Raw genomic sequence first — 19,261 nt, 5'->3', positions numbered from 1 at the left:
CTAAGTACTAAAGATGCCAAAAAATGCAACAACATAAGTCCATGCTCTCAAGTAGCTCATAGTCTAATGAGGGGGGACAACCTGAAAACAACTAAGTAGAAACAAAACTTGTACAAAATAATTGGGAGATAATCAGTTGACAGAAAGCATTAGCATTAAGTAGGATGGGGAAAGCTACTTGAACCCAAAGAAGTTAGGTGACAGAGATGAGGAAAAGAGTTCCAGGAATGGGGGTAATCAGTGAAATAGCTCAGAGTTGGGAGATGGAGTGCTATGTGAGAGGAACAAAGAGAAGGCCAGTGTTACAAATGGGTAATAGAGGATGGAAGGAAGGAAGGAAGGAAGGAAGGAAGGAAGGAAGGAAGGAAGGAAGGAAGGAAGGAAGGAAGGAAGGAAGGAAGGAAGGAAGGAAGGAAGGAAGGAAGGAAGGAAGGAAGGAAGGAAGGAAGGGATTGATGGACACATTTGTATAATACCAATTATGTGTCAGGCACTGTGCTACATACTTTACAAATATTACTCATTTGATCCTCACAACAACCCTGAGAGATAATTGCTATTATTTTCCCCATTTAACAGCTGAGGAAACTGAGACAAATAATGGTTGAGTGACTTGCCCAGAGTCATACAGCTACTGAATATCCAAGGCTAGATTTGAGTTGGAGGTCTTCCTCACTCCAGGCTCAGTGCGCTCCATCATTGATGTACCACCTAGTGTCTTACAGGTTCCAAGTATAGTACATGGATTCTGCATCCCTTCCTCCCATTAAAACAAACCAAAAAAACAGTTATCACTTTACAGGAGAAAAAAGTTAAAATTTCTATTTCTCCCGGGAGAACATTGTACACAGATACGGATACACTGTGGTACAATCAAATTTAATGGACTTCTCCACTAGTGGCAAAGCAGTGACCCTGAACAACTCAGAGGAATTTACTAGAAAGAACACTATCCACATTCAGAGGAAAAATTATGGGAGTAGAAACACAGAAGAAAAACAACTGCTTGACATGGGTCGATGGGGATATGATTGGCGATGTAGACTCTGAATGGTCATCCCAGTGCAAACATCAACAACATGAAAATAGAATTTGATCAAGGATACAAATAAAACCCAGTGGAATTACGCATCCGCTACAGGAAGGGGTAGGGGAGGGAAGGGAAAGAATATGATTCTCGTAACCAAAGAATAATGTTTTAAATTGACTAATTAAAGAAAATTTTACAAAAAAAAAATTTCTATTTCTCTCTGAAGTAACTAGTTTCACAGAGAAGTCAATGAAATGAGCCAGTAAAATGAAAGCTTTCTTTGAAACAATGGCTCCAAATGAAGTTATATACAATGATTTTGTGCTGCACAAGAAGCTCAGATGATTGTCAATAAAGAGTTACCAAAAGTCTGTGGTTTCACAGAATCATTATGATTTTCCATAGGAAATGTACAAGACAGACAAGTCAAAGAAGAACATATTTTGGTTTCTGAATCAGCAGAAGTTAGTTCATCAAGGCTTCATGTCCCCACACTGTTACATAATTCTAGTAGTTACAACTTCTACCAGTGAAGGCAACAACTTAACTCTCTTCTAAGTATTTCAGATGTGTACTAATGTGGTGCCTATTCAATCCCATGTGAAAATTCTTTCCTTTGCATTCATGGCCACATATATTTGAAAGCAACCCTAAGACCATGCCATTCACAAGGAAGTACAAATTAGCTGAATTTCTCAGTTCTCTCATTAATGAACACATTGGAAAAAAAGTAAACTCAGGTTAATTTTCTTCATGAAAATAATGAATTAACCAATTTTGATCTCCCACTAATTTCAAAAGAACTTCACTATAGAACAATGCTCAGTCAAAACAATGATTCTCGCAAATTGGCAGACCGAAAATAGCAAGCTTTATTAAATAAACAAAATATTGACAGACAAGTAAAATTTTATTTAAAAAACCAAATATTTGGCTAAAAGTCCTCCTCATTTAAGGCTCTCAATGCCATGATTGTACCATTAACTTTTTTTTAAGCTTTCAGAGGTCCCGTAAATGCTAAAAATATCCATAGCAGGATGCTTGTGGTATTGTAGCAAGGAACTGGTCGGCTAAATGGAACAGTGGATAGAGTACTGGGCATGGAATCAAGAAGTCTCATCTTCCTGAGTTCAAATCTGGCCTAAGATACTAGCTGTATGAACCTGGACAAATCACTTAACCCTATTTGCCTCAGTTTCTTCATCTATAAAATGACCTGGAGAAGGAAATGGTAAACTATTCTAGTTTCTTTGCTAAGAAAACTCCAAATGGGGTCATAAAGAGTTTGGCAGGACTAAAAATTACTAAACAACACAACAATGATTAGGAAGTAAGAACATGGGTACTTGGAAGGAAACTAATTATCTTTTACCCTAAATTTACTCTCACTTACCCTTATACTTTCCTTGTCAGGCAGGGGAACCATCATCTTTCATCTCTATTCTTCCAGGTTTGTATTCTATGAGTCATTCTCAACTCTTCATTCTCATTTTCTACCAATCAAAAGTCACCACCAATACCAGCACCACATCCCGTCACCACTCCTCTCAACTCCTGTTCTCACCCTCATCCCACCACAAGCAATCAGTTGCCAAGTCCTGTCAATTTTGGCTCTATAACATCTTGTTCACCTGTCCTTTTTTTCTTATCTCATAAGGTTTGTCTCACAATCATCCTAGTTTAGGTTAGCATTGGCAAAAGTTTTCAAGTTTGTGTGCCCAAACTGCAACTTCAGGATGCTTGTGAACTCCTGCATTATCCCAGAGGGCAGAGGGAAGAAGTGCTTGCTTTGGATGGCTGGACAGAGGGGCAAGGCATGCAAAAAATGTCCTCAGGTGCTGGGAAGAGGGGGAACAGAGCAGCTCCCCCAGCTGGGCACACATGCCAATGCTGGTTTAGGTCCTCTTGATTGCTGCCCCTAAACACAATCTCTCACCTCTCATCCATCCTCCAATTCAACTCAACAACTGCCAAGATGATATTCTTAAATCAAGACTGATCATATCATTATTCTTTCCAAGAAGTGATTCCCTATTTCATTGAAGATAAATTCCAAACTCTTCATTGAAGATAAATTTCAAACTCTTCTGTTTGTCATTTCAAACCCGTCAGCATCTGATTCCAGCCTATCTATCCAAGTTGATGATACATTACTTCCCTTCACACACTCTCTGCTATAGTCAAATTGGCCTGCTTGCTGTTCCCCTGCATGTATTATTATTCCACCTATAGCCTCCATGAGTTTCTCTCATGCTTGGAATACACTGTCATGAACCTTCATGAAATGAAAATGAAATCATTTTCCTCAAACCCTCCATTGTTTTAGTATTCTCCAAAATTACTTTGTATTTAATTAGCATATATTTTGAATTTATTTATCTCTAAACTTGTGGTTGTATATTCCATCACTCTAATATAATGTAAACTTCTTGAGGACATGGACGGTTTCCTGCTATCTTTTCAAGTTTTTGCACATCTACCTATTTTTCTTCTCTCTCCTTAAAAAAAGAAACAAAAAATCACTACCAATACTATGTCATCTCAACTTCCTTTCTTCTCACTGGTGAAACCTTTTTCATCTGGCTTCAACCCTCAAATGCCAACAGAAACCATTTACTCCATAGTCACTACAGATCGCTTAATTGCCAAAAGATGGTCTTTTTTCAAACCTCATCTTTCGTAATCTCTCATTAATACATTCAAAACCACTGACTATTCTCTCTCCCTGGATACTCTCTTTGGATTTTCATAAAGCTGATCTTTCTTCATTGTCTTTCTATTTGAAAGACAGCTCCTGTTCTGTTTTATTTGCTGGGTCATGATGGATATCATGGTCATTAATTTTGTATATGCCTAAGTTCCTCCACCCCCCCCCCCCTTGTTCACTCTCTTGATAACTTTATCATCTCCTATAGGTCTAATTATCATTACTTTACCAATGACTACAAGATTTCTTTATCTAGACCTAGTTTCTTTCCTGAGCACTAGTTCTACAATACCAATTGCTTACTGGACGTTGTCCTATAAGAATAGCAAACTCAAAAGTCAAAAAGAGACCTCATTATCTTCATCACCCACCTCAAACCAACTGCTCTTTGAAACTTCCCTATTTCTGTGAAGGTTACCACTATCCTTTCAATTACCCAGGTTCACAACTTTGATATTATCCTCAACTTTTAACCCCAACTCATTCCACATATCCAAACCAGTTGCAAGTTGTTTACCCCCACAACATCTCCCCATGACCCTTTCTCTAGTTACATAGTCACCCCTAAATTCAGGCTCTCATCATCAATCAACAATGACTCCCTAACTGGACTCCCTTTCTTAAGTCTCCCCATGGAATTGTCAAAGTGATTTTCAATAAGCACAGATCTGACCATGTAATCGCCTTATTCTTTCAACTCCAACAACTCCCGATTACTTCTAAGATCAAATACAAACTTCTCTCTGGCATTTAAAGCCCTTTACAATCTAGTCTAGACCTAACTTTCCAGTTTTATTATCCATTATTCCCCTTCACAAACATTACAATCAAACCAAATTGGCCTTTTGTTGGTCTTAATAAATGGTATTCCATCTCCCATCTCTGTACATTGCATTAGCGATTCCCTATACCTATAAGGTAGCTAGGTGGTATAGTGGATAGAGTGCCAAAGTAATTCTCCAGAGTTCAAATCTGGCCTCAGACACTTGCCAGCTGTGTGGCTCTGGGCAAGTCACTTAACCCTGTCTGCCTCAGTGTCCATATCTATAAAATGAGTTGAAGAAGAAATTGTAACCACTCCAGCATCCCTTACCAAGAAAACCCCAAACAGGATCACAAAGAGTTGGCCATGAATGAAAACAACATACCTGCAATATACTCTCTCTTGACCTTTTCTCTTCTTAGAATCTCTAATTACCTTTCATGGTTCATTTCAGATATAACCTGCATGAAGCCTTCTCCAATCACCCCCAGGGCTGGTGACTTTCCTTCCAAATCATCTTACAATTCTTTTGTATAGACCCATCTGTCTCCTTAAGGGCAGGAATCTTTCTACTTTCGTCATTGTGTCCCTAATACCTAGCACTGTATCTGGTCTAGTATAAATTATGCACTTAAAAATACTTGCTAAATTTCCTAGGTGGTGAATGACTTACCAAACTAGTATATGTGCATAACAGAATATTACTACTATTCGTTAAGAGGTTATAAATATAAGGAATTCCCGGAAATTGAGGAAGATTTATAATGAACTGACAGGGTAAACTGAGCAGAATTAGAACAACATGCACAATGACAACCACAATATAAATGGAAATCTTAAAACACTCAAAGGAAGCTCAACAATGAGTAAATAAAAAGCAACAAAAGTCCCAGAACTGATAATTAAACATAGTTCTCTCCTCTTGGCAGGGAGCAAGGAACTCCAGAGGCAAACCATTGCATACGTGTGAGACAAAATCACTGTAACAGTTGTTTTTGTTTAACTGTTTCTTACAAGAAAGGGTTACATTCTGGAGATGAGAAGACAGAGACGACTGATAAAAAAACAAGACAAAAATAAAACTTTTTTTTAAGCTATTAGCTATTTTAGTCCTCATATAATCTAAAATTTCCTATACATATTAATAAGTGATCAGCTGCATCACTGGGAAGACTTCCCTGAAACTATATGACTTCTAGATTACACTTTGTTTTTATTTTGGAAGTCCTGGAAACCCTTAACTTTTACCAACTTCTGAAATTAGGAGTAATTTAAGTAAGAACCACTCTCATTCTCAGGCATTTTTTTAAAAACCCTTTCCTTCCATCTTGGAGTCAATACTGTGTATTGGCTCCAAGGCAGAAGAGTGATAAGGGCTAGGAAATGGGGGTTAAGTGACTTGCCCAGGGTCACACAGCTGGGAAGTGTCTAAGGCCAGATTTCAACCCAGGATCTCCCATCTCTAGGACTGACTCTCAATCCACTGAGCCACCCAGCTGCCCCCACATTCTCAGGCATTTTTTTTTTAATGTCAGAATTTCTTAAGGTATTGATAAAAAATAATTTCAAACAATGCCAGTTACTTTCCAAAGGCTAAAGCAATGATGTGATTATTGGAAAACTGGAAGAAAAAAAAACCTGGAAAATCTAATCACTCATTAAAAATTGTAAACTGACCCCTACAAAAACACAATGCAAACTGAAGGACAGATCCAATTACTCAATCTACAGACTTCATAAACTGAAACAAAGCAACAAAATTCAAACTGGACAAGATTCCTGGGAAGGAGTTGGCCCCATACCAGACCATCCTGGATCCAAGTAAGAAATTTATTACAAATTCCTAGTAAGTAACTGTCCAGAGATAGTGGCCCAGGTTTCACATACTCTAGGACTGTGTGGGCAGACTAAAGAATGAACAAAGAGTTTTTGCAACTTTTAAGTGTCATTATCAGCTCAGGGGGGAAAACTATTCCAAATGTGTGCAGGACTGCCAGCTCTCTTCTTTTTTTCTTTCTTCCAAATAAACATTGAAATACCCAAACTTACAAAGAATGTTTTAACTCCTTTTAGGAGGCATACTGCACAGAGAAACAAAAATGCTTTTTACCAACATATTGAATTGTTTGTTTGACAATATGATAGTCCCTGTCCTCAAGACACTCATATTTTGAGAACACAAAATGTGAACAGATAAATGAATACAAGATAATTTGAAGCAAAGGAAAACACTAAGAAGTAAGGAAAAATGGGAAGATTTCCTAAAAAAAGGTAGCACTAGAACTATGGCTAAAAAGAATCTATGGATACTAAGAAGTTGGTTGGTTGTTATCCTTTGTACTCAAAGAGAAGAACCAAAATGACATCATTGTTTAGGCTTTTGACTTGTGCTTAAATCAGATTTAATTGAGGCAGAAATGCACAAAATTGTTAGCCTTACTCACTCTTCCAGAGTCATCGAAGTCCAGTGGCAAGACAACAGTCAAGATGACTGGTGATGGCCTGGGATGCAATGGATGACCTCAGCTTCTTCTATATCTAACTAAGCTCTAAGTGCTCCAGTTTCCACTGCCTTCACTTCAGTTGGAACAACTTGTTCTCATCCACCTTTCCACCCTAGGGGGAAGTCTTCTCCTGCCTACAGTAGACACTCTCCTAACTCACTTGATTGGTTTGAGGCCTCTCAGTTGCCCTCAATTTGATTTAGACTGTCTGCCTAGACAGTTTTCAAGGATGTGACCATTCAGCATGCCATAGCTTCCTGACACCACAGGTGAAAGTTGGGTGAAGGTAGACACCAAAGAGGAGAGTAGCCTTGAACAGTAAGCCCTTACACCAGAGGTATGGTCTCCCCTAAAGATCCCGTAGGGGCCCTTACTTCTAAGAGATGGAAGTAAAGAGGTACATTCCAGGCATTGGAGTGGGGTGGGGTGGAGAGGCTATACAAAAAACAGAAAAATAGGAAATAGATTGCTGAGTCCTGGAAAATCATTATTAGCTTATTTGGCTTAAATATGATATATATAAAAGGGAATAAATCAGAATATCACATCTTTTAAACACTTAGATCAAAATTCCTAAATTTTAAAGCATCATTTTCCCCCCATCAAATCTGTATTTTCTCTAATAGAGGGAATTCTTAGTATGGGAAACTCCTTCCATAAATATAAACATGCTGCAATATTTTGGCCCTTTATACTACTATGGAGATACTTAGGCACTAAGAAATGAAGTGACTTCTGGGCCACCAAGTTCTGTGTGTCAGAGGGAGTAATTGAATCCAGGTTTTCTTGACTTTAGCACTGATCTTCTATCCACGATACTAGGCTATTTCTCTGAAATAATCCTTAGCTCTCAGTTATTCACACAAAATATCTAAGCATCATGTCTACTAGTATGTCATTTTGAAGAAGGTTAAATTCTTATTCAGGCTGCTAGGTGGTACAGTGAATAGAGTGCCAGGACAGGAATCAGGAAGACATATCTTGAGTTCAAATTTGGCTTCCAACACTTTATAGCTGAGTGACCCTGGGCAAATCACTTAACCTTGTTTCAGCTCAGTGTCCTCATCTATAAAATGAGCTAGGAAAGGCAATGGCAAGCTACTCTAGTATCTTTGCCAAGAACAATTCAAATGAGGTCATGAAGAATTGGACAGAACTGACTAACCAACAACAATTTTTATATAAGAAATAATACTGAAGCAATTGTTTTACCAATAAGTTTTACATATGCAAAGTCAAGTATGTAACAAATACACTGCTCAGTTGTTCTGGGTACCTATATACTATGCTGGAAACCAAATCTCTTGCTATTAATCATGGAAAACTTACTAGGAAGTAGTTAATTAGTTAATTAAGCATTGCATGCTAGGATGTTGGGTTGCTATACATGAAACTCCTTTCATATAATCCAAAATGTTGCATTTTGCTACACACCTAATAGCTAGAGGTAAATTGAGTACAATATACTTGCATATGTGTATCTACCCTCAAATTCAAAATGAAGTCTCAATAAGCATTTTTTTCATTCAAAAAATGCAGGAATGACTCTCTTTGAAAGAATTAAAAAAAAAAACAACCATACCTTCTGTCTTAGAATCAATATTGTATCTTGGTTCTAAGACAGAAGAGTGGTAAGGGCTAGGCAATAGAGGCTAGGTGACTTTACCAGGGTCACACAACTAAGAGTTTCTGAGGCCAGATTTGAACCCAAATTTGAACCCCTATCTTTAGGCCTGGCTTTCAATCCACTGAACCACCTAGCTGCCCCTGCTGAGAGAATTTTAGTTCAGAGATGGGATATGAGAGAGGTCTTAGAGATTATTTAGTTCAACTTCCTCATTCCCTATATCCTCATTTATATGCTCAGGAGATATTAAATTATATCATCAATGATACAGCTAGGTTTAAATCCAAATCTCCTTCATGGCTTTTTATTTACATTTACATCACATTGCTCATTCCCAAAGTGGTCCACAGTATCAAGGAATACAATTAAGTCATGTCTCCTATTACTGAAACTGGAGAGAATAAAGTCTCAAAAAGCAAAGAACTAACAATTAAACACCAAGAGTTTCTATAAAGATGGAGAAAGAACTCTAGCAGGTTGTATAGAACCCTTGGGAAAGATTTAAGATAGGACATGGACAAGACTTTTCCAAATTAAGAATTGTGGGTAGTTTATGATTTGTACCACTTGAAGGATCATTCATAACACTGAGGTAACAAATCTAACCTCATATCACTGAGGAAGACAAATAATCTGGATTTATTTTCCAAACCAGAATTGAACCCAGTGGATCTACCTTTAAATGCTGCTGCACAATAAACAGTCACTGCCCAAAGATACCCTGACCCTGAATTTCTCAGAGTAAAGGAACCTTGCATTGCTCTTCTAGATATCCTCACAGAAGGTAGGCAAACTTTGACCTCTTCATTACATTTGGTATCCAAGAACTCCCTGGTACAAATTGTATTATCCAAGAGATTCAAAAGATAGTCCCATGGTAGAGAAACATATAGTTTTAGAAACACAACAAAACATGAAGCTAAAAGATGAAAAACACTAAAGATACTTCTTTTAAAAGAAACCAGCAGCTGGGTGGCTCAGTGGATTGAGAGTCAGGCCCAGAGACAGAAATGTGACCTCATACACTTCCCAGCTGTGTGACCCTAGGCAAGTCACTTAACCCCCATTGCCTACCCCTTACCACTCTTTTGCCTTATAACCAATACCCAGTATTGATTCTAAGACGGAAAGTAAGGGTTTAAAAAAAAAAAAGAAAGAAACATGCAGGGACAATCTAAATTACTACATTTGTTTGTTTGATTTTTTCCCCCTATGGTAGGAAAAAGAATCTAAATGTTACAAAAGTAATTATTCAGACAAGTTTAGCAATAGACATTGCTGTTTGAAACCAATCTAAACCAATCACATCATAAGTGCTTATAGAATTTAAATGAACCATAAGAACAGGACCCATGGACAGGGAGGGATTTGGAAGGTTTCCTTTTTAAAAACTTTAGACTATTGTTTAAATTTTATTTGAAATGAAATTAGAGGCAAGCAGCATTCCCCTACCTCCTCTTAAAGTAATGAGGTCAGCAGCAACAGGGAAAGAAATGGTCTCTAATAAGAGAAGTTGGTGCCTACAATCTTACTTTAATTGTGAATAATAGTCTTATCACAACATTCAAATGCCTTAATGATTACAAGTGTCACCAGGCTGCTACTGCCTGAGGCTACTGGAACCCAGGCTCAAAGAGAGCTCCTACTGGGTAGGATACACCACTGCTTTTTCTTCTTAAAAAAAAAAAATCAATGTTTCCACTTTATAAAAAAAAATGCAAGAAAACAAGCCATGCCTCACCAAAATGAAGCTTTATTTTTCCTTAAAGATAAACCTTTAATGCAATCTATTAAAAAAAAAAACAACAACTTTGAAATCCTTAAAGTAAGAGCTCAGTTGCTGAAGAAGGTATTCTCTTCTTGCAAACCAATTCTTGTGAGTTTAAATCTATTTAGAACATATCTTATCATCATTATTACCCAGACTTGACACTTCAAGTCCTTAGAAACTTTTTTTCATTTAGAAAAGCAGCCAGTGTTTCTCTACATCTGAATGCAATCTCTCTTACTCTCTGTCTCTGTCTCTGTCTCTCATTGAGTACTAAAGGCTATTTACTATTCTGGGCTGCAGAAAAGCTTTCTTAGGGGAATAAGGATGCCCAAAACATTAAGTCGATGAAATCCTTTTACACTCCACCCTAAGACAGTTGTAGCAAAGGAAGGTATGCAGTTCTCTATTGGAGTTCTTCCATTTGACAATATTAAACTTCTCTTTTGTGTCAGTTCTCAAGTCTTCTTCCTACTTCCACAATCTACCCAAGGAATTACTCTCCACCCAGATACCCAGCAGATTAGAAAGAATTAAAGTACTTTTTCTTATTAGAGAACTTTACAAAGAGGTCTCTAAGTGGTATTTGGGAGGAAACCCCATTTCAAGACAATTTTAGGAATTACTGATTTAAGAGGGGTTCAGACTAAGAAAGAGAAAGGCAAAATGACTCTGCTGTCTAGGGTGTTCCAAAGGGGTGGCCAACCCCACTTTCCGGGCGAAGAGAGAGAAAGATCATTTCACTCCTCGCTTCCCTCCTCCCGCACCCAGGACCCGCAGCTCCACGCACCGAGTCCAAAGGAAGAAGAAGATGGAAGAAAAGATAAATGAGAGCTACAGGGGAGAAAGAGACAGAAGAGGGAAAGGGAGGGGAAGAGTACTGCTTCTTTAAGCACTGGAGCGAGCTGGGACCCTCCTCCAATCCAACAACCCAAGCTCCGTGAAGGTGGGGCAGCAACTGGGGATGTAGTTGGAGCCAGAGGCCAAGTGCGCGAGAGGGAAAGCTAGGATTGGGCTGGGTCTGGCACTCCAGTGCCAGGGCTTGGAGGGCAGGTGAGGGAACCCCACGCCCTCAGGCCTGCCTGCCCCCCACCCCCGAACTGGCCGCACGATAGGGGGATGGCGTCCTTTGTCTGAAGTCTCCCGGGACGGACTAGTGGGTTCTTACCTCGGCTCGCCCCTCCTCGCAGCCTTCAACCAAGACCCAGCAATCGAGCACCGGGAGCTCGCCTCCAGGGCACCTCTTCGCCAGCTCTTTCAGTCACTGGGCTCGGAGAGCCGGCTAGCAGCAGAAGCAGCCGTGGGGGAAGTTTGCTCCCTCACTTTGTTCCAAGATCGCGCTCCTAGTAGTGGCTGCCGCGGTGGCGGCGGTACTGAGACGCCCTCCTCTCAGCAGAGCCCTCCCCTACCTCCTCCCTTACACACACTCCCCCCCCCCCAACAGCCCAGCCCCAGCGGCCAATCCCCGCCCCGCCCCGGCTGACTTGCTGCACCCCCCGGAGCGAAAGCACCCTGGGACCCCGGCTACCCGTGGCTCGCGGCAGGCGGAGTACGTGAAGTGTAGAGCCTGCTCTTGGTTCCTGCTGGGCAATCCAGCCCAATTCTGTGCCTCAAGAGCCCCCTCCACCTAAAAGGATGATTTACTTCCAGACGGCACAGGAGGACACCCGTATGGAAAAACACATCCAAAGCCACACTCTATTCCTGGAATGGTTTGCTTTCAAAGAGGAAGAGGAAAAAATGCGTCCAAATACGAGCAATTGTTCTTCAACTTCCAAACAAAAAGTTTAATTTAGAAAAAGCACTGCTAGAGAAAGTGTCTATCAACTCACAGAGCATCTTCCCAAGCTTTTCAAATCAATTGACACCCAAAAGGAAGAGAAGCCTGAGAAGCAGTAAGAGGCCAGCCCCTCCTTCTGCTCCCACCACTCTATTTCCATAATCCAGAAAGAAGGGAGTAGGCAGGGCAAACAGATAGGGAGAAATGAATTCCTGTCATATCAGCAGTGCCAAAGTCATTTGATCTTAACCTCAAATTCAAAGGGGCCCTCAAACTGAGCAGGTAAAGAACTTTGGATCTCTACACAATGGCATTAGTGTCATTAATGATGCTTAATGTCAACTGGGAAATTGCAGCAAAAATGGAGCACATCCCCTTCTTCCCTCCCTCCATCAATGTTCACAATCAAATTCTGCCTCACTTTTGTTTGTGCATTAGTGTTTGTATATTCATTTAACACTGGCAATTATTATTATTATGATTAAATGACTTAAAAGCTAAAATTGACCAAAAGTTACTCTCCATGTCTGAAAATCCTTACCTTCTTTGATCTTACCTCCAAAACTATTTCCCTTACAATTCCTTATAGGAAGTTATTCACCATTCAAGGCAAGCAAAAAAAAGGTCACAGATGAAAAAAATAAGAATCCTTTTAAAATTAGCAGGTGATAACTATAATAGCATTTGGGTTTAATTATCAATGATTATCTATGTATGATTCCCAAATCTGCATAGTCAGTCCTCCTTTCTCTCTGGAAAGCCAAATCAAAATCATAATAGCTTACTGGATCTCTCCACTTTAAACTTAAGGTGTCAAAAAAAAAAAAGGGACTTATTGTGTTACTCTATTCTTCCTCTCTTCCTAGCTTTCCTATTTCTGTTGAGTGCACCATCTTCCTTCCATTCTCACAGCCTCAGAGACTTCTTCCTTCATTTTCTCCCCAGTAGATCTAATCAATTGTCTTATTTATTCAATCTCTTTGTTCAGTTGTATTAGATTCTTCCTGGCCTCATTAGGGGTTTTCTGTGCAGAGATCCTGGAGTGGTTTTCCATTTCCTTCTCCATATTTTATAGATAAGGAAACTGAGGCAAACAGGGGTAAGTAACTTGCCCAGGGTTACAATAGCTGGTAAGTGTCTTATGGCCAGATTTTAACTCAGAAAAATAAGTTTTCCTGACTGTAGGTCCAGCATTCTACTCACTGTGCCATCATGCAGCCAAGATGCCATACTATTGTGCTTTAAGAAATGATGAAGAAATGGTTTCAAAGAACTCTTTGAAGACTGAGATGAACTGATAGAAAGTGAAATGAAAAAAAAATCAGGAGAACAATTTGTAAAATGACAAAACTATTATAAAGACAACTTTAAAAGACATGGGACATTTCTAGTGCCAAGATGGTGGAGTAAACTGGGAATTCTCTTAAGACCTCCCAAAATCCCCTCCAACCAAATGATAACAAAAGCCTCGTATCACATTTTGCAGTCAAGAATCAGTTTACCAAAATAGAGTAGGCTAAAAGATCAGCACACGAGATCTGGCTGACAGGAGTAGGAGGGGAACAAGGGCACATCATACACCAGCAATGAGGCCCCAACCTGCCTACAAGTCTCCTGCAAGGCTCCCCACTCCCTAACCCAACTCCTAGCAATGAGGCTCTGATCCCCCCCCCTTAGTATACATCATTGAGTCCCTACTCTTAGAACTGTCCAGAAATGAGACTCAGCCCTCAATACAAGCCATCAGAGAATTCTTAGACCAGAACAGGCCAGCAGTAAAATCATACTGGTATAAGCCAAAAGCTAGATCCTGAGGCCTGGTGTAAATCAGAGTCAAAGCCCCAAACCTAAGCACAAGAAGCATGGTATAGTACCCTCTCACAAAATAAACTTGTAAAAATGGACAAAAGACAACAAAAAAAATTCTAACCCCAGATAGTATAGTGACAGGGAAGATCAAGATACAATCAAAGAAGCAGACAACGAATAGCTACATGTTAAACATCAAAGAAAAATGTAAATTGGTCTCAGGCCCAAAAAGATCTGAAAGAATTCCAAAAAAGACTTTTAAAACCCAATAAGAGCTATAGAAGAAAAACTGAGGGAAAGAATGAGAGTAATGCAGGAAAATCATGAAAAAAATCAACAGCTTGGTAAAGGAAACAAAAAATAGGAAAAGATATCCAAAAATTTGCCAAAGGAAACAACTCTTTAAAAAGCAGAACTACTAATGAAAATACCAACAACACGGAAATGGGTTCGAATCAAGAACACATGTGATACCCTGTGGAATCATGCGTTGGCGATGGGAGAAGTGGGAGGTGGGGAGGAAAAGAAAATGATCTTTGTTTCCAATGAATAATGTTTGGAAATGACCAAATAAATTAATGTTTTTTTTTAAAAAAAGCAGAACTAGCAAATGGAAAAGGAGATACATAAGCTTGCTAAATAAAAGAATTCTCTAAAAATTAAAATTAGACAAGTGGAAAGTAATGACTACATGACATTTCAAGAAACAAACAAAATCAAAAGAATGAAAAAATAGAAGAAAATGTGGAATCTCTCAATGGAAAAACAAATGACCTGGAACATAGATTGTGGAGAGATAATTTAAGAATTATTGAACTGCCTGTATGTAAACCATGATCACATAAAGAACCTGGATATCATATTTCAAGAAATTGTCAAGGAAAACTGCCCTAAAAATCATCCTAAAATCAGAGGGCAAAATTGAAATTGAAAGAATCCACCAATTGCTTCCTGAAGGAGATCTCAAAAGGGAAAAATCCCAGAAATATTATAACCTCCTTTCCAGCATAGACAATGACCTGTCATTCCCTGACTATAGCCTAAAGGGCTATTGTCAACATAGGCTAGACATCTGGCATCACCATATCTAGCACCTTGACATCAATCTGAATGTCAGTGTACAATGTTGCTATGGAGGGAGGAGCTAACTGAACTTAAAAGGCTATACAAGGAAGGAAGAAGGGTGGTTGGCTTCCAGGACAGAGAGAGAGAAGATGCAGGATATGCTTGCTGGCATGAGGAGGTTTAGGCCTTAGTTAGCAAAATGATGATTCATCCTTTTCCCTCTGATTAATAAAATAATAGAATCTGCAGCCAGTCTCATATTTTTAATCATAACATAACCAAATTCCAGAGTTCCCCGATGAAAGAAGAAAAACTTTGAGCGACCAGAAAGAAATAATTCAAATATCATGGACATTTAATGAAACTGAGAACTTTCAAGAATTCCTAATAAAAATCCAGGGTTACAAAGAAAATTTGACATTCAGTCAGAAGACTCAAGGGAAGCATAAGAAGGGAAACAAAAAAGAAAAAAACATAAGGGATTCAATAATGTTAAACTCTGTATATTCTTATTTCAGAAGATAATACTTACAATTCCTATGGCCTTTATCAAATTAGGGCAATTTGAAGGAATATACATAGGTAGAAGGTATGGGGTAAATTATCTGTGATGGGATAATATTTTAAAAATTTAATGGAGGCGAAAAAGACTGCACTGGAAGAAGAGGGAAAGGAGACCGAGAATGGGATAAATTATCTCACAAAAAAGAGGCATAAAAGTGCTACTACAAAGAAGATGAAGATAGGGAAGGAACTCTTGAATCTTACTATCACTGGATTTGGCTCAAAGAGAGAATAAATACACATTAAATTAGATATAGAACTCTATCATACCTTAAAAGTAAGGAAAGAAGGGACAGGGGGAAAGGAAAGTGGATTGGAGACAGTGGTAGTCAGAAGTAAAACACTTCTGAGGAGGGACAGGGTGAAGGGAGAGAAAGAAAAGAGAAAATAGGATTGAGAGAAATACACATTTAATTACCATAACTATAAATGTGAATGGGATGAACTCAACCATTAAAATGGAAGTGGATGACAGAATGATTTTAAAAACCAGAATCCTACAATATGTTGTTTACAAGAAAAACATTTGAAGCACATAGACACACACAGAGTAAAAGTAAAGGACTGGAGCAGAGTCCATTATACTTCAGCTGAAATAAAAAAAAAAAAAGCAGGGGTGGGGGGAAGCTAGATGGCTCAGTGGATTGAGGTCCAGATCCAGAGATGAGAGGTCCTGGGTTCAAATCTGATCTCAGACATTTCCTACCTGTGTGACCCTGGGCAACTCACAACCCCCATTGCCTAGCCCTTACTACTCTTCTACCTTAGAACCAATACCCAGTATTGATTCTAAGATGGAAGGTAAGGGTTTAAAAAAAAAAGCAAGGGTAGCAATTATGACTTCAGTCAAAGCTAAGGCAAAAATATCTAATTAAAAGAGATAAGTAAAGAAATTGCATCTTACTAAGAGTTACCATAGGCAATGAAGTAATATAAATACTAAACATATATATATATGTATATATGCATATATATATATGCATCAAGTAGTATAACATCCAATTTTTTAAAGTCAGAAGAAATAGACAATAAAATGATACAAGTGGAAGACCTCAACTTTCCCTTATCATAACTAGAAAAATCTAACTCAAAAATAAACAAGAAAGAAGGTGAATAGAATTTTATAAAAGTTAGATAGGATAGACTTAGAAGAAAGTCAAATGGGAATAGAAAAGAATATACCTTCTTTTTAGCAGTGCATGGCACCAACACAAAAAACTGACTATGTATTAGGGCAATCTCACAGTCAAAAGGAAGAAAAGCAGAAAATACTAAATGTTTTTTAGTTATATAAAAGATCCTTTTCAGATCATAATGCAATAAAAATTACCTTCAATAAAGGTTGATGGAAAAAAATTAAGAATTAGTTGGAAACTCAATAAGCTAATCCTAAAGAATAAGTGAATCAAAGAACAAAACATTAAAAACAATCAATAATTTTATTAAGGAGAATAACAACAATAAAATAACATATCAAAAATTATGGGATACAGCTAAAGCAGTGCTTAGGGGGAGAGTTATAGCTCTAATCACTTGCATCAATAAAAGAGAAAAAAGAGTAGATAAATAAATTGGGGATGCAACGTAAAAATATAAAAAAGAGCAAATTGAAAATCCCCAGTAAAATACCAAATTGTAAATCCTGAAAATCAAAGGTGAGGTTAATAAAATTGAACATAAGAAAATAATTGAACTAATAAATAAAACTAGAAGCTAGCTTAAAAAAACCATATGCCAACAAATAAGACAATTTAATTGGGATAGATGAATATTTACAAAAACATAAATAGCTTAGATTAATAAGAGAGGAATTAGAATACTTAAACAATCCTATCTAAGAAAAAGAAATTCAACAAACCATCAATGAACTCCCTAAGAAAAAAATATCCAGAGTCAAATCAATTCACCAATGAATTCTACTAAACACTTAAATAATAATCAATCCTAATATTATATAAACTATTTGGGGAAATACAAAATACAAAATCCATTCCTATTAAAAACACTAGAGAGCATAGGAATTAATGAAGCTTAAACTAAAATAATAAATAGTTTCTAATTAAAACCATTAGCAAGCATTATCTGTAATAGAGATAAACTAGATGCCTTCCTAATAACATCAGGAGTGAAGCAAGGATGTCCATTATTTAACTCAATATTGTGCTAGAAATGCTAGCTATAGAAATGAGAAGAAAAGGGAATTCAAATAAGCAATACAGAAACAAAACTAATGCTATTTGTGGATATGATGATATACTTACAGAATCCTTAAGATTCAAGTGAAAAACTAGTTGAAATAATGAACAACATTAGCAAAGTTAAAGGATAGAACATAACACCACAAAAATCATCAGCATTTGTTTTGTTACCAACAAAGCTCAGCAACAAGGTATAGAAAAAGAAATTTGATTTAAATTAATTATAGGTAATATAAATTGGGTGTCTATGTACCAAGACAAACTCAGGAATTATATGAATAAGTTACAAAACATTCTTCACACAAATAAACAGTTGGGAAAATATTAATTTTTCAGGGGTTGGCTGAGCCAATATAATAAAAATGCCACTCCTACCTAAACTATTCTATATATTCAGTGACAAACAATCAAGCTGCCCCAAAACTATTTTATGCAGCTAAAAAAAATGATAGCAAAATTCATCTAGAAGAACAAAAGATCAAGAATATCAAAGGAATCAAAGGAAAAAATGTAAAAGAAGGTGGTGTAGGAGTACTAGACCTGTACCTTAAAGTGGTAAACATTAAAAAAAAAAAGTGGTATTGATTAAGAAACAGAGCAGAAGATCAATGGAATAGATTAGTTACACAATGCATAATAGCAAATGACCATAGTCATTTATACATTTGGTAATAGTGTTTGGTAAACCAAAACATCCAAGCATTTGGGACAAGCAATCACTATTTGACAAAAATTGCTGGGAAAACTAGAAAAAGGTACAGCAGAAACTGGATATAAACTAATATCTCACACCATATACCAAGATAAAGTCAAAAAGGGTGCATGACTTAAACATAAAGGGCATGAGTGCAACATTAGCAAATTAGAGGAGCATAAAATAGTCTACCTGTCAAATTTATGGATAAATGAGGAATTTAGCACCAAGCAAGATATATAAAGTACTATGAGATAGAAAATAGATAACTTTGATTATATTAAACTGAGAAGTTTCTACAAAAACAAAACTAATGCAACTAAGATTAAAAGAAAAGGAGAAAGTTGGGGAACTTTTATTTTACAGCTATTATCTGTGATAAAGACTTCATTTCTCAAACATATTTAGAAGAGTCAAATTTAAATTGTCAAAGAATATGAACAAGCAGTTTGCAGATGAAGAAATCAAGACTATATAGTCAGGGGGCAGTTAGGTCTTAGGTTCAAATCTGGCCTCAGACACTTCCTAGCTGTGTGACCCTGGACAAGTCACTTAACCCTCATTGCCTAGCTCTTACCACTCTTCTGCCTTGGAACCAACACATAGTATTGATTCCAAGACAGAAGGTAGGGGTTTAAAAAAAATAAAAATAAAGACTATATGTAGTCAGGTGAAAAAAATGTTCTAAGTCACTCTTGATTAGAAAAATGCAAATTAAAACATCTCTGAGGTATCATTTCACAACTAGCACC

The 19,261-nt window shown here is 37.6% G+C and overlaps 1 protein-coding gene across 2 annotated transcripts in view; it reads right to left on the bottom strand.

Annotated features, from left to right (window-relative positions):
• Window positions 1-12,312, bottom strand: part of TIAM2 (TIAM Rac1 associated GEF 2) — a 317,964-nt gene extending 305,652 nt beyond the window's left edge. Inside the window, exon 1 of one of the 2 annotated variants that reach the window (XM_007484791.3) lies at window positions 11,568-12,312. The gene's annotated coding sequence lies outside the window, so the exon portion shown is untranslated. The remainder of the gene's footprint in view (window positions 1-11,567) is intronic. The other variant, XM_007484792.2, reaches the window with a different exon arrangement.
• Window positions 12,313-19,261: the final 6,949 nt, after the last annotated feature.

This window comes from Monodelphis domestica, chromosome 2 (genome assembly GCF_027887165.1).
Source record: "Monodelphis domestica isolate mMonDom1 chromosome 2, mMonDom1.pri, whole genome shotgun sequence".
Lineage (NCBI taxonomy): Eukaryota > Metazoa > Chordata > Mammalia > Didelphimorphia > Didelphidae > Monodelphis > Monodelphis domestica.
Note: the sequence above shows the minus strand (reverse complement) of the source record. Positions and strands in the feature narration are given on the sequence as shown.